The sequence below is a fragment of the Eubalaena glacialis genome, chromosome 7 (assembly GCF_028564815.1).
Source record: "Eubalaena glacialis isolate mEubGla1 chromosome 7, mEubGla1.1.hap2.+ XY, whole genome shotgun sequence".
NCBI classification, from domain to species: domain Eukaryota; kingdom Metazoa; phylum Chordata; class Mammalia; order Artiodactyla; family Balaenidae; genus Eubalaena; species Eubalaena glacialis.
Genome location: NC_083722.1, coordinates 79,186,651 through 79,203,199, shown reverse-complemented (window position 1 = coordinate 79,203,199; position 16,549 = coordinate 79,186,651).

Here is a 16,549-nt window from a genome sequence, read left to right as displayed (position 1 = left end):
TTAGTTTTAACGTAATGTCCTTTCTCTGTTCCAGGAGCTCATCCAGAATCCACATTATGTTTGGTTTTCATGTCCCTGTCGGCTCCACTTGACTGTGAGTTTCTCATACTCTCTTTGTTTTTGATGATCTTGACACTTATGAGGAGTACGGATCGGGTATATTGTAGGTTGCCCCTCCGCTAGGATGTGTCTGATCTTTGTCTCATGGTTAGACTGGGAATATGGGTTATGGACAGAAGACCACAGAGGTAAGGTGCCACTTTCATCACATCATATCAAGGGTGCATACTATCAATATGGTTTTTGGCTGTTTGATGTTGACCTTGATTGATCACCTGGCTGAGGTAGTGTTTTGTCAGGTTGCTCCACTCTACTTACTTCTTCCTCCCACTTTATGATAGGTTTTTAAAGTGCAGAGATAAATGATCAGATCTCTGTTTCAGAACATTCTACTGGAAGTGTAGAGGACACCACACTGGCTAGAGAAGTTCCCAAAGTCTTTTGGATCAAAACTGTCTAAATCAACAGTTCATTGATTTGGTCCATTGTTTGGACCAGTCAGTTTTCTCTTCTATTTGAAAATACCTTTGCCACCTCTAGCCTTGCCTCCCCCTGTTGGATTACTTCAGCATCTATGGCAGAAGTGATCATTCTGGGCAGAACAGACCCTTTCCCAAGTGCAGGGCAAAGCCAGCATTTCTATGGGTTAAAAACAGATGTTGTCTGTGCCAACACTGTGACTTCACTTAGACAGGACTCAGGAGAGAAACTTTGCATAAATTCAAGACAAAATCTCCATGTCTGCATAACTGCAACTCACTGGATAAGGATGTTATGGCTATTTGAATTTGAGAGGTGAAATATGAGTATTTATTTACGTAAGCATAACTGTTAGAATTTTTTTCTTTTGCAAGTATCCCCCTCCCCCAGCAAAGAAGAAAAGAACAAAAACATAACACAAGACAATTTGAGCAAGAACAAATACATACATACACATACATATATATGGCTTCATGCAGTGAACAGTTCAGAGGTAGTGGGTTTCAAGAGTGGCTTGTCCCAGGGGTTCAAATGACTTCTCACTGTCCTTTTCTCAGTTTTGCTTCCTTCATGGTAATCCATTCTTGAACAGTCGCCAGGTTTCAGGTGAGACCCTAGACCCCTAAGGGAGGAGTCGTGTGCTGTTCCCCACTAGGGATGGAGCCCACCTCAATCTTGTGGATCGAGAAAGGGGAAAGAATGGACTCTCAAATAAGAAAGGGAAATGGATGCTGAGGAGGGAAACATCAAAGGCACACAGCAGTATGACATACTCACAGCAAAACATCATTGGAGACGGGTTTATTTTACCTGTGAATAGAACCTTGACCCAGAAAGGCGCAACAGGATGTATGTTCAGGTGGAAACATTAGACTGGCAACGAAGACAGAACTGAAATCTCTGTTTTATAACTATTTTGCCACACTTGCTCTATGGTAGCATGCAGTCATATAATCGCATGTACCCTCCGTTTCTGAATCTAACCAATGGGAATAATATGTCTCTTAACTACCTGGCGTGGTATGTGAGAAGATAAAATGAGACAATAAATGAGAAAATGTTTAGAAAAAATATTTTAACAACAGAACTTTCTCCATAATTCTAACAAAGTCCTAGAGTGACTTGTTTCAATTTTTAGAACCTGTTTCCAGAGAAGGAAGTCTTCCTCGTTAGAGGCTCAGCTATAATGTATTCAGGCAAATATATCAAGCAATAGACTTTAGGGTAAAAGCTGTTGAGAAGGCGTTATTGCCATTTGCCACGACATGGATGAATGTCACGTAGCATTAGGTGAAAGCACGTGGACACAAGAGAACCAACTGTGTGAGTCCATTTATGTAAACCTCAGAAACAGACCAATTTCCTCTATGGGGTTAGAATTGAGGACAATGGCTCACCTTCAGAGGGTTTGTAACCGGTAAGGGCACAAGAAAAGGTCACTGGGATGCTGGTGATATTTTGATTCTTGGCCTGGAAGTTGGTTACATGGTTATGTTCAGTTTATGAAAATTCATCAAGTGACATACGTATAATCTGTGCACTTTTCCATCTGTGTATCTCATTGAAAAAGTTTATCCTACAAAGATTTAATGTCATTAAGCATGAATCCAGTTTCAGATGACAAAGGCTGGAAAACTAGGGCCCGTGGAATGAATTTAGGCTTCGGATACTTCTTGTCTGGCCAGTACCGTGTCTTAGGGTTTTTTCCCCCCAGGGCAGTAGTGATAGGCTTGGAGTCTGGGAACTTGGGGAAATGTTAGATGTACTTGCCATTTCTCCATTGTCCTCATTTCTCTCTATAAAGCTACACCTGGCCCACTTCACCCCAGAGTGTTACCTGCCTGGCCCCCTGAAGGTATTTGAGTTTGCAGGTTCTGGAAAGGTTAAAATCCTGACTCCATCACAGCCCAAAAAGTGACCCTGGGCTGGTTACTTAGCCTCTCTGTGTCTGTCTTCTAATCCTAAAATTATAATACATTCCCAGAAGGGTTTTTTTTTTTTTTTTAATAAGGATCAAATAGGCACTTAACACAATGCCAGCCACGTGACAAATTCTCAAAAAATGGAAATGATAACTATTATTAGTAGTAATATTGCCATAAATAATAGAATGTTTAATGAAATAAAATTGATGGTCTCTTGTGGACTTCCAGCCATTGTCTCACAAGAATTGCTGCTGAGCCAGTCCTTGCTCAGATCCCATTTGCCATGTCAGTGTTTTCATCAACCACGTTTAATAACCAGTTACCAGATCTGGATATTGGGGGCTGTAAATTTCCCTGGTGACTGTTGCCAATGGCAGGTAATTGTGTAATTACCACTTGTATTTCCACAAAACACGTGAACTCAAGTCAAAATCAAGCATTTTAGACAATAAGACACCAGGGTTTTAAAATGCAGGAAAGAGCTGCCCAACCTGTATGATAAGAAATGGGTGCCTGGTTAGAAAACAGAAAAAGGACTGATACCGGTGTGGCAAAACACCACTAGAAGCCTTTGCACTGGCAGGACCATTTCCTTTTTCCTCCTCAAATGCTGCATGCATCTGGAAGAAGAATTAAGGGTTTAGGATTAGCCATGGGTTGGTTAGCAATCAGTACCTTCACCTCTGGCCGCAATCCATGGCCTCGGTTTTCAGTGTTCCTTTGGTAATGTAGTGCCTTTCTCAGTTTAGCATGGTCGTTTGGAAATGATGCCAGGCAGTTCAACATCCTTCAAACAAGGTAGCTTAATGTGTTCCATGGAAATATCCCAAGACAGCAACATACTAGGACTTTTGGAAATATTGACACCATAACTCCAATTGGAAATGCTCAAGATAGTCCTTTGTAAGATGTCAGACTTAGACCCCAAACCGTAGGTGAAGATTCTTTGGTTTCTGAGCATCGTGTTTTCAGTTTATGAGAAAGGAAGTTAAAATGGGTTGCAGGGAAAAAAATGTCTTGCCTTTGGATTCCCTCAAAGTGTTTGATTCTTTTAAGAAAGAAGAAACTGGATAAGCTTTATTGTTACTATTATTTCTTCCCGTGCAGTGTCTGTGCATTAGCAGGCTAGCATTCCTGCAGTAGGCTTAGGTTGAATTTGTGTTTCTAGAAGGAGCTGTCCACATCAGCACAGGACCAAGGGGGGTGAGCAAAAGTTGAGCAGGTTGAACAGTGATAGGGCACAGAATTGGAATTTCTTAAGATGACCAGTCCCAAATCTCCTGAACTTCCAGAAACTATAAAGTCATGGGAGAAGAATTTCTCCAAGAGTCTTATTTGGCTGGCCAAAGAAACTGAAATTCAACAAATTGAAAAGTGATCACAGTGAATTCTTAAAGAACAAGTTCAGAGCATGGCATGGGGCCATTTTTAAAAGTGTAGATGCCCTTCTACCAAGCTAATGAAATGGCCCTATTTTCCTTCTGACAACAACGGTTTCATTGATATATCATGTTGCCCCAAACCAGTCGAAATTGATAACAGAGTAGTTGATTTTAAATTACCTAAGACTCAAGTAGGCAGAAAGAAATAAAAATTTGCTCCAGGTATTTGGAGGGGCAGGGCCTTTTGCAAAATTGGGCAAGAAGGATCATTGGCAGCACTTTCTTCAGGAGACCAATTTTCTGTGCATGTGTCCTTGCAGTTGTTCCGAAAAGCATGGCTTCCTCCTGGTTCACCTGGGAGTCTTGTCTTTTCCTAACCTATGACTTTGCTTCATACAGTGTCACCTACTGTCAAAAGTCTCCAGCTGAAAAGGGTAAAAGGCATTTGACTGCAGAATGATAATACGGGCAAATTGGATTCCAGATTTTGTACAACTCCGAGATAGTTTATGTTCATCTTTTTTCAGTCTCAACATAAGAGTAAATTGCAAGATGCCCCCTAAACCTTTTTATGTGCTACAGCTTATCTCTGAAGAAAACAAAACACAAGCGGGATGGCTTTGTAGAACAATCCTCCCTTTATCCTCCAGAAACGGCACTTGCAGGCATGATTAAACGTAACCGAGCTAGGTAAAATGGATACCACATTTGGAGCAAGGAACTGTATTTTCCTTCAGCCAATATTTTGAAAAAATCTGATGTCAGTTCGGACATTGGTATTAAACCAATCCATACAGATGCAGGCAAATACAGCTGCAGAAATCTCCTGTAAAAGCCAGTCATTTTGTGCTGAGGGCATCTAACTGAATATTAGCACATGGTGGTAACTAGCCAATCAGTTTGTGCATTTGATTGGAATTTCAGAAGATAATTGTTTCATTTCCAGGTCTGTCTCTAGCTCACCATTTGACCTTCAACTAATTGCTTAATCTCTCTTGGCTTCAGGTTTTCTATCTTGAAAGTGAGAAGAATAATAACAACCAACTACCTATCTCATCCGGGTATTGAGTGGATTAATGGGGTCATGTTTGTAAGGTCCTGGAAAATTCTCAAGAGAGAAAGTTCTACCACTGTTCCGTTTCTGCCTGGTAATATTTTAGAGCCATAAATGGGAAGGGCTGCATTTAATGGGGTCGTTATTACAGACGGATGTCCTCTGCTTCCTTATAACTAAAGAAAGGACACCTTTTGAAAACAGAACTTTTCATTATTATGAAATCTCTGATTCTGTTTTGTTGGTGCAACAATCTGGAACTCCTGTGGTAAACCAAGCTTCCTCCTCTAGCTAAACAGTCCGTGGAGCTCTGAGGAAAGCACCATAGTTTCATGACCACAAGGAATTACCCAGACTATTTCTGCTTCAGTAATACTTAGATTGACTTCTGGGGTCAAACAGACAGGTTGAGTCCTGTCTCTGCCACTTCCTGGCTGGGTGACCCTAAGCAAATCTCTCATCCTCCCTGTGCGTTAAGGCTGTTGGGAGCATGCCCTTTAAGTAAAATGCTTAACACAATGTCCAGCACATGGTAGGCTCCCAGGAACCATTACCTATGTTAATAGTGTGTGTGACCATAACTGCCTGTATTCTCCAATGCCACGAAGAATTATAATGAGTACTAGTCCTCGATTAAGCAAAACCTAACTCATCAGAGCTTGTGTTGAACAGAACCTGGCTCAGCATGGCTGTCCAGTAACACTACCCTCATTTTGTGAGCACGTTAGATTTAGGAAAATGGCAAATTAAAAGGAAACAACTCGGAATTATGCAAATTATAGGAATTATGCAAATTCCTATAGTATATTTTTTTGTCAGTGCTGATCTAGCCCAATCTCCTGACTTTCCGGAGACGATAACTGCAGAGTAGCTCTGAACAGCTGACATTCACTGAGAAGGAACTACATGCCAAGCACTCTGCTAAACACTGTGAATACATTTTCTCATTGAATTGTCACAACAGCCCAGTGAGGTAGGTACTGCTAGTAACTGTCTTACAGAGGGGGAAACCGAGGTTTAGTGAGGCTAAGTTATCCGTCCCTACAGTTATTAAATAGAGGCACCAGATTTCAATCCTTACTCTGACTCCAGAGCCCTGTTCTAACCCAGAGTCATCCAACAGAAAATAATGCAAGCCATGTATGCAATTTTAAATCTGCTAGCAGCTATACTTTTTTAAAAGTTAAAAAGAAGCAGGAGAAATTAATTTCAATGATATATTTTCTTTAATGCAGTATATCCAAAATATCATCATGTCAACATAGTCAATTTAGAAGTTCTTAATGAGATATCTTATAAGCTTTTTCTTTTTTCATGCTGAGGCTTTGACATGCAGTTTATATTTTGCACTTACAGCCCATCTGAATTTGGACGAGCCACGTTTCAAGTCCTCAACAGCCGCATGTGGTCCGTGACCACTGTACTGGGCGTGTGTAGCTCTCACCCCTGTACCGTCATGCCTGAGTCACTGAAGGCTGTGTCATCCAGGTTTACCAGACTGCATTTACCGAGGAAGAAACTCAGTAAATTTTCCATTTTTAGCAAAGGTAACAAAAAAGGTATAGCAGGAGTTTAACGTGTTAATTCTTACATTCCCAATTTGCTAAACAATTAATTTATCCTCAAAGAATAGCTCTTTCCTAGAACATCCTGCTAGCTGAGCTTTTACTTTGTCATATTTAATATGTATATTTATACAAGTTGGTATAAATAAAAAACCATTAAATGAATGACTGAATGAATGTATTCACTACCATGGAAAAGGAGGATCTCTTAGGCAGGGAAGATACGTAAGTACCATATGGGCAAGAACCTTATCTAATTTTTGCCCATCTCTGTAGCCCTGCCTGTAGGAAAGTGCCAGGCACGCAGGAGACTTGCAAGAAGTATTTTTTGTGGAGCAAATTGATGAATCCACATGGAGAAATTAGTTACTTCAAATTTTATTCCTAATGGGCATAGGGAATCTAAGTCCCTTCTTTCTCCCCCCTGAGTATTTGGATTTTAAGGCTCAAAGTAATGAATTTAATTTATTTAAACCATTTATGTTTCCAAATGAAATGGCATCAGAGAGACCACAGAAATCGAGAGTCTACTTTTTTTGCTGTTTGTTTGTTTTGTTTTGGTCGCACCGTGTGGCTTGTGGGATCTTAGTTCCCCCGACCAGGGGCTGAACCCTCGCCCTCGGCAGTGAAAGTGTGGAGTCCTAACCACTGGACCGCCGGGGAGTTCCCGAGAGTCTACTTTTAAAAGACAATTGTTGACTTCCTCGCTGATAGTCCCCAAATATGTCAAAGGCAGATGTCCTGTAGATGTTGGCATAGGTCACAGGCTGCACCATCCATCACTCAGCCTCAGAGTATTTCGTCTCTGAGAAGAAACCCTCACACACTCTTTTCCTCGCCTGGACCTCACTGCTTATCCTCAAAGTGCTCCCGAGACCCTCGCCTGACTCACATATGGATTCTCCTCCCCCTCCACACCATTCATACATCAGTGCTCACCGCCCCCCCCCAATGGCTTCTTCCTGGTCTGACAAGATATTTTGTCTCGAGAGAACCTGGGGATGGTCTCAGATCAAATCTCCTTTAGTTTCGAGGGGGCTGGTCCAAACCCCAGCAGGGAACAGGTATCTGCCATTTAACCCTAAACCTGAATTTGCCTTTTTAACTTAAATATTAATTTCCCTAAGACAACCAAACACGGTTGTATTGTCAGAACTCTTTGAACTGCAAGTGCTAAAGCTCAGTTCAAACTGATTTCACAAAAGAAAGGTAAGGAGGTTAAGGTGGCCCTCAGGCATGGCTGGATCCAAGGGCTTCCACAAGGTCAGAAGGCCAGTGTCCCATTTTTGTTCTCCATTTCTGGGTTCTGCTTACTTCTATATTGCCTTCATTTTCAACATTCCTTATGTCTTGGGATGCTTCCCAACCCCTTACCCAGAAACCACATTTATAGCCAACCAGGGCTCTTGATCTGCAGGATTCATCTTTAGCCTGGCTATGTGCGCTGGGGCAAGTTGCTTCACTACTCCAAACTTAAGTTCCCCTTCTGTAACATCAGGATAATAACAGCCTTCAGGTCAGGCTCCATATTATGTACATAAAATGCTTAGCACAGACCTGACTGTGTGTTTTAAGACAGAAGTGGGGGGAAATTCTATTTTCTGTGGGGTAGGTAGTCACGATTGTAGAAAAGAGACTGTTTACAAGTTCTCCCAACCTCAAACCAGTCTCATTCGACAGAGGACAGTGTGCATCTGTTCTCTGAGCCTCCTGTAAGACTTCAGTGCTTGGGAGCCCTGGCAATGACATGGATGTAGAGGGTTTGTCTTCTGATGGTGACCCATTGGGTCAGAGTAAACCCCTCTCTCTTGCTGGACCCCCTTGGGACTTGTAGCGTGGCCAGCCAGCATGAGGAGGGATCCCCAATGTTGAACTTGGTCCTTAAGAGGTCACAGACCCAGTGCCCTCACGCAAGCAGCAGTAACAACCAGGATATGTTTACAAACACATTTGGGGGACTTCCCTCTCAGCCATACATTTAAGATTTTATTCTAGAGCCCGTTCGGGTCTAATGCTTAGTACAAGTGCTCAGTAATTACCTGTTGACTAAAATGAACAAACCAACATGATAACATGACCTGGCACATACAATACTAAGGTGATGAATGTATGAATGAATGAATGCATCATAAAGCTTGTTAAATGAATAGTTGATGATCTACAGTAGATGAGCCATAAATATTGGCTGAATGAGCAAAGAATGAATGAATGAATGAATGAACGGCCTGTCAGTCATGTCCACGGCTACTACTTTCCATATGTGTTAAGCTGATCTTTGATTTATTTTCTGTAGCTATAATTCAGTCCCAACAAACTGACACTCTGAATTTATGACTTGTTTTTATTTCCTGTTGTTGAATTTTGAAATAGATGATGCCATCACATGGATTGAATTCCGTTTTCAAATAGAAAGAGGTATTTTTCAAACATCCTTGAATTGAGCATGCAGAATGAGGGAGGCATGGTGCTTACGTACTCCCTAATCTCTGTTATGACATGTCTGCATGACTGAGAGTATCATGCTCCTGGGTTGAGGAAAGGAGGGTTGTCCACAAATGACACATGAGTGGAGCCATCATGTTCCTGTATATACTCGGTAGATATATGTACGGGCTGGAATAGGTAAATTTAATCCTTTGCCATTATTCATTTCACTTTCCTGAATTCTGTGCTATTTCTAAGGAGTAACTGCTTTTCTTCTGGGTTAAGTAGAAATCTTTGCTTAAGTCAAAACCACTTACTTTAAATACATTCAGAGACATCAGGATCTTTTGCCCTAGGAGTGTTTCTCATGTTTTTCAAAGTCAATGAATTGTCACTTGACCTTAATGGACACTTATAGATCACTGAATTAAGGATTAAACTAAGTGGAGAAAAGAAGCTTTTATCCAAAATTCTCTGATTTATTGAGACAGATTTGGGAAGTCATAACAGTGTCACTTAATTGAGCATTGATGATTATAGTGCCAATGTATACAAAATTAAAAGGACTTGGGATTTAATTCTGCTATTTGGAATTATTTGTGGTCCCTTTTAAGGAGGTCGAGAATATTTGCACAGAAGAGAAAAATCTTGTGAGAGTCACTCCAGTTAAAATTCAGTAAGATGTGCAATTGCTATTGTAAGTCAGAACGTTCTTGAAAAGTTAAAAAAAAAAAAATGCCTCAGCTTCCTAGATATTTTGTGCACAGGTTGGTATCAGGAATTCCAAATAAATGACTAAATGGTGAAATGCTGTCCTTTTCATTTAGACACGTTACTATTATGTATCTCTCTTACTGAAAAATTTTCTCCATCATTGGTTTGAAGTTAAAAATTGTGTCACATAGCTGAAAATAACAAGAAGAGATGTTCATATCCTTATGGAGTCTTGAGATGCCAGGATGCACTTTTCTTCTTCAGGCAAAATCCATTTTTAACACTCATCCTCCAGGTAGGCTTTCCAGGTGGTCATGAAAGGAAACTTGTTCATTGCTTCTTATCTGGAAAGGATAGATTTGATCTATATTGGAATCTTCTTAGAACCGAATCTGCACATTATCCAGCCCCTTTCTAATGAGATTGTGTTCTTCTGCCAACCAGTTTCATCGCATGCCTAAGTCGGAAAGTTTTGAAACATATTACACTTTTCTAGATTTTTCTTCCAGAGAAAGGAACTTAGCTGAAGAATTTGAAAACCTTCCCTTACATACCCAGAAGTTTGGCCGGGTAATGGGTTGTTTGGGAACAAAAGTAATTACCGAGTGTAGCCAAATCAGATTTGCAAATCCTAATACACAGATTTAGGCACGTGATATTGAAATTTGTGACCAGTAAATAAATAAGACAAAATAAAATTCCAACATTTTCTTCTGTCTCTCAGGAGAGACTAATAAATGGACTTGGGTTCCCCTGCAAGTACTTAACCTATGTTCTCCTAAACCCAGCATCTAGAGGCCCAGTGGCCCACATACAATATGGAATGGGCAACAAGACTGACCATGCCCGCTGCCTTTTAAAAGAAAACGCCAGTTAAGAAAAAAATCGCCTTTCCGAAGAAATAGTACGGCAAAAGAGGGAGTAATGGAATACCATCTTCCTTCAGAAGAAAACTATTTCTCTTATCAGACTCCTTCCACTTAAGGTAAGCCTTGTGTGGGAGAGACCAGGGGGAAAAGTGGGGGTACATTTGGGGAACCAGGGAGACATTAAAAAATAGTTTTGCCTTTATTTGTAGGTAAAGTATCTATAAAGTATACTGGTTAAGCTCCTGATATTTAGAGTCAGATTACCAAGGTTCAAACCCTTGCTTAGCAGTTATGTGGCTATGGGCATGACCATTCATTCATTCATTCATTCTGAGCGTTTCCTCTGGGCCGGTCACTGGAGGTTACAGCTCTGAACAAGATAGATGAGACCCCTGCCCTCCTGGAGCTTACATTCTAGTGAGGGGAAACAGAAAACAAAGAAATATGCATGCCGATGAAATGAGATCATTTTAGACCAGGATGGAAGTAGAAAGTCATTCAGAGAACCACTGGCAGGGGGCAGCAGGAGCTCCCTTAGGTTAGGATATATACATTGAGGTGGTGACCTGAATGAAGTGAGGGTGCCCAGGTGGGAGGAACAGCTTTCCAGGCACAGGGAACAGCAAGCGCAAAGGATGCATTACGATGTGGCTGCCAGGCAGGTCAACTTGTTTAGACTTTATCTGGTAAAGTAGGGAGTCCGTGCAGGACTTTGAGCAGGGGAGTGATATGATCTGAGCTGCACTGGGGAGAGCGAGCCCTCGTGTCCTCATCTCTCGCGTCAGGGATAACACAGGAGGAGCACCAGGCCAGGCCTTTTCAGAGAACAGGGTGTTCAGAGGACATTGTCCAGACAAGAACAGAATTCAAGGTGAGTGGCTGAGTGTGGATGCTTTGATTGCTGATGGAGCTGGTGGGATGAGGGCAGGGAAGTCATGGCTTCGTGGCACGGCAGTGAGTGAAATAAGGACAAATCTTTGACAGATCCATCCAACTGAACTGGACTTGAATCAGACTTTCCTGGTGTGGCTTATTCTGGTGGTTTTTGTGTTTGGGGCTTAGTGGAGTGAATCAGAAGCTTTCAGGAAGAGACTCTTTCCACTAAGGTAAGCCTCATGTGGGAGAGGCCAAGGGGAAAAGTGTGGGCATATTTGGGGAATCAGGGAGATACCTTTAAAACGGTTTTCTCTTTATTTATAGGTAAAGTATGGTGGTTAAGCCTCTGTTATTTAGAGTCAGATTACCAGGGCTCAAACTCTTGGGTTTGAATACTAGAACAGCTTGGGTTTATAGAAATTGTGACCTCTTTGAACCTTTTTTTTTCTCCATATCGTGCGGATAATAACAGGATCTACCCCATGAAGTAGTAAGGATGAAACAAATCAATGAATTTAAAGAGTTCAGACAGGAGCTGGTATCTGGCACATAATAAGAGCTCAATAAATGTTACCAGCAATCATTACTATTATTCATTACTCATTATTATCTCAGCACTTATCAGCCTCAGCCTTATTGAATTCTGCCGTGCAGACCCAGCAGATCATGTATAATTGCCTACCATATTTCTCTCCTCTTCCCACACCTCCGCCCCTACCCTCCTCAGGCAACTCATTTGTCTCAGGATTTTCCCCAGAGACCCAGGGACAGATATTCCTCATGTTGAAATCACTACAGCAGTCTTCTCCATGGGCAGAGGCTGGACCGAGGCCTTTTGTACATTATCTCAATTGTTGGAACATCCCTAATATGTTCCATTTTACAGGTGAGGAGATTGGGGCTCAGAAGGGAAAGTGACCCCTGTAGGGTTACTTGGTCAGCAAGAGGCAGAGTGGAGATTCAGACTTAGGTCTGTTTGACCTCCATGTCCCTTAAAACTCAAAAAAACAAAGCATCCATTCAGACCCCCCCACCCCCCCGACACACACAAAAAAAGCACCATTGACTATAAAAATAAAGAGGGCTCTAAGTTAGGAGAGCACCGTGATTAGGCCAGTGCTAGGAGAGCCTGAGGTTCTCAAAGAGACTCCTTGAGTCTGCCCAGTGTCCAAAATTGTCCTCTAACCTCAAAGGAGCCTCTGTCCCTTCCTCCCCCCCAGGCCGGTGGCCAGTGGCAACACAATGTGATGGTATTACTTTGACTGTGGCCATGCGGTGGTGAGGAAGCCCTGACCCCCTTCCGGCCTCTTTGTCCTGTTTAGTGCTCCATCTGTGGGCCCCTCGCCGGCAGCCCAGCTGGTCTTGACTCTGAGGTGGAGGAGTAAACATCTTGGAAATCTTTATTAGTTTATTTCAGAAGATGGAGCCTGTTTGTCCCTGGGGCCCGTCCCTCTTTTATGGCCTCCAGCCCTTCTTGACAAATTCTAGTGACCGGAGAGAAAACCGCTTTCTACAGCGGATCATTAAAACACCACCATAAACCTAGGGCCATAAAATATTATTTGCTGGGCATAAAAGGGGGGTAGATTTTCCCAGAATGACAACCCAGGCCCTGCTTTCTCCCACTGAGAAAGGCGGCACAGGGATGCGATCGTTCATAAATTCCTTATCTTGCACTCTGTTTTGTGAAATAACCCTGTTGGGAGAGCAGCCAAAAATATTGATTTATTTGTTCCACAGACTCAAAAGCATTTTTAATGAGTGGAGTATGGCGATGCCTTGCCAGTGTGTCTGCAGATGACTCAATCTGTGTGCACACACCCAAACGCACACACGGTTTGCAAAGGGAAACCATGGAGTTCCACAAATTGGAGGTAGGTTAAACAAGAATATTTGAAGGTGGAGGTGAAGAGGCATCCATTTCCCTCCTTCCAACTGTCTGCTCCTCTCCCAGCCCGATTAACCAGCACCCATGGTGGGACTGGTTCTTACAGCTGAGCCCGACTTTCCAGAGCAGAACCTGATGGAAGGTTCTCAGTGGATTTCACAGTTGGTTTCCCTTGACATTTTCCCCGGGAAAGAATTCCTTCATCCATTCATGCATTCATTTGGTCATTCAACAAATACTATTGAGCACTTACCAAGTGCCAGGCACTGTTCTGAGCACTGGAGTTACAGCCATGAAAAACACTGTCACAGAGGTTATTGCATCCTCGTGGGGTATAATCTCAGCACACCCAATATTAATTTCATCAGATAAAATTCACAATCCTTTATCTGAACTCCTTGGGGATAGATTGGTTTGTTGGAAATTTTGGAATTTTTTTTGAAAGATAAAATGGGGCATATGATTATTTAGTTTGCAGATAGCCCCAGTGAGGTCTGGGGAAGTGCCCGGTAACCCAACACCGTTCATATTTCATCTGTGAAGAGTATGAACATTCACTCCAACTGGGATAAATTAAGACTATAAATGATCTTGTCATGGGAGGTACAGCTTTGCCACCAAAGGAGCTTAAAAACCTGTTTTCAGAGCTGCTTTTTGTAGAGTAGCAGGTATTGAGTGCCCAGTGCGTGCCTGACCCCTGCTAAGTTCTCCAGAAGCATCACTGTTCATTCTCACTGCACCCCTGATTGTCAAGGTCATCTGTTTCATTTTCACTGCTCTCCTACCAGGTAGGTCATCATATTTCTGTTTTTCTTTGTTGTGTGGCGAGGTCATTATATTTCTCTGGTTTTTGTTTGTTTGTTTTGTAACAAAATCAATATTTTTGTTGTCACATGTGTGTGTTTAAGAGGATTCTGAGAGGCTAAATGACTTGTCTAAGGTTTCACAGCTGGAAGGAGGCAGATTTGGGACTGGAACTCCAGACTGCAGAGTTTACACTCAACCATAACCTAGCACCAGTTCCCACTAGAGGAAAGACAGCAAAGCAGGAAATAAAACTCTTGGGGCTATGTCTACACACACTAACAAAGGCAATTAGAGAGAAGCAGGCAATTATTCAGATAATTCAGAATATAACTTCTTTTTTTTTTTTTTTTTTAAAGGTTTGTGGTTAGGTAGCTAGTGTTTCTGGAGCAAATTCTCAGAAGAGGATCTTATAAGCATCCACCTCCAGCACTCAGGTGCCCCCCACGTGGGGGGCTTCAGCTCAGCACCCTTTGGGAACTCTATTCTTATTCAGCTTACTTCCTGACACTTATCAGAGCCTCCGTGGGTGAACTGGGTCCGAAGCCATGCTGCGGGGCATTGCTGGGGTGCCAGCCCAGGAGGAGAGTGTGTTCCCCACCGCCCGGAGAATCCAGGCTGCAGCCGCTGGGCCAAAGAGCTAGAGGGAGGGAACTGCGGAGGGACACTGCCCAGGGGCAGTTCGCCAGGAGGGGACCCTTCTTTGTTTAGACCCTCCTTCCCATGGGCAGATCTAAGGCTAGATTAGAAATTGGAAAATAGCCACTATGTGGTCAAGGCCTAGAGAACGTGAAGGGAGAGGGGATTCAGGTGAATGGGAGATGTCCCAAGGGGATCTTTGATAAAGTTGGGTTCCCCCTTCTTAAGTCTGCATGCGCCCCTGGTGAAAGAAATCGTCCCCGGAGGAAGCCAGGGCTTCTCTTGCAGTTTGTGGGAAGCCCACACTGCCATTTTGGTGTGCCCAGCAAAGGCCAGGACCCTGGAGGGGTACAGGCAGCTGGGACAAGTAAGGGTCAGGAAGGGACTTGCAAAGGGTGGGGCAGCATCGCCCTGGGGTGGTCAGCCAGAGATGGGAGTGGGGGATGGAAAGAACAAAACAGCCACTGCCCCAAGTACCCAGGCTAAGGGTTTTGTGCTTTAAGGTCAAGGGCATGCCAGATGTATGGCAGAAATTGAATCCAGTGTGTGTGTGTGTGTGTGTGTGTATGTCTTCCACCTTGGGTTGAGGATGGGGAGGGCTGAGAACAAGAACTGCACTCCAATGTGAACCACTGTTTGTGGGTGGCGCCCCTGGCGTGCGGGAGGTAGGGGTCACACGTCCACCAACCCCGCCCAATCGGGGTTCCCAAAACCACAGGTGTCTGGAAGTGCCTGGAAGTTGCAGTGCCCTGCGGAACCTGGTTTTGCCGAACTTCGCAGCCTTTTCACCTGAGGGGACCAGCCAAGATCCAACCCGGCAGGATCACGGGTCGCTTCTGGACGCGTTGGGTCGCAGCCGGATGCTCAATCGCGCACCCCAGTACCCAAATCTACTACACTGGGGGCGGTGCAGGATGTGTGCGCCTACCCTCTTTTCCAGCCCCCGGGCTTAGGGACCCTCCCCCAAGGGTAAGAATGGGAAGGGGGTCCTCCTAGAGATTCCGTGTCATGGCGACAGCCCCCGTGCAGCACCAGTGCGAGCGGCCTTGGACAGGTGAGCCAAGGGGTCCAGGCTGAAGTTGGGGTTCAGCTTCCATTGGGTAGGCGGTTTTGGAAGGAGAGCAGAGGGCCGGGCGGCGGTCAGGCAGCGGCTGCGGAGTGGACTTCTCTCTTTCAGCAGACGCCTGGGGGATGGGGAGCCAAAAGCAGGGGGCTCGAGCAGGGAGTGTATCCCACCCCCCTGCACCCCAGCTCGTGGTACGGCTTTAAAATCCTGCAGAGTTTGTCATAGGTCGGCCTCAGCACGCATGCGCAAAGGCAAAGTTGAGTTTTTTTTCTGTCTCCCCTCCCCTCCCCCCCCTTTCCAGCAGCCTTTGGTTCTGCAACTTAAAAAAAAAAAAAAATTTTTTTTTTTTTTTTTTTGCTCTGAGAACACCAGGGGAAAGAGGAGTCCGGAGAGAGTGAGGGAGAGAGGGAGGCAGTTGGCCAGGAGGGCCGGGGGGTGGGTGGGGGGGACGTGGTCCCTGCGGTCGGTCAGTCTGTCTGTGGGGCGCAGGATCGCGTGGAAGGCTGCTGCAAGCTCCGAGGCGCCGCCTCCGCCGCCCGGAGTCCGGTTCCGTGCGGCCGCTGCCGAGCGAGCTCCTCCCGCCGCCGCTGTGCCCCGACCGCCCGCCGCCCGCCTGCTCACTCTCCCGCCCCTCCGGCCCCGGCGCCAAACGAGGAGGTGGGGAGCCACGCCGGCCATGGACCGCCGGAGCTGAACAGCCGCCGCGGAGTCCCTCGCCCTCGCCCCTTTCTAGCCCCACGGCCGCGGTGCCCGCGCGCCTCTTCGCCCTGGAAAGGCGGGGGAAAGAGGGGGATTAACCAGAA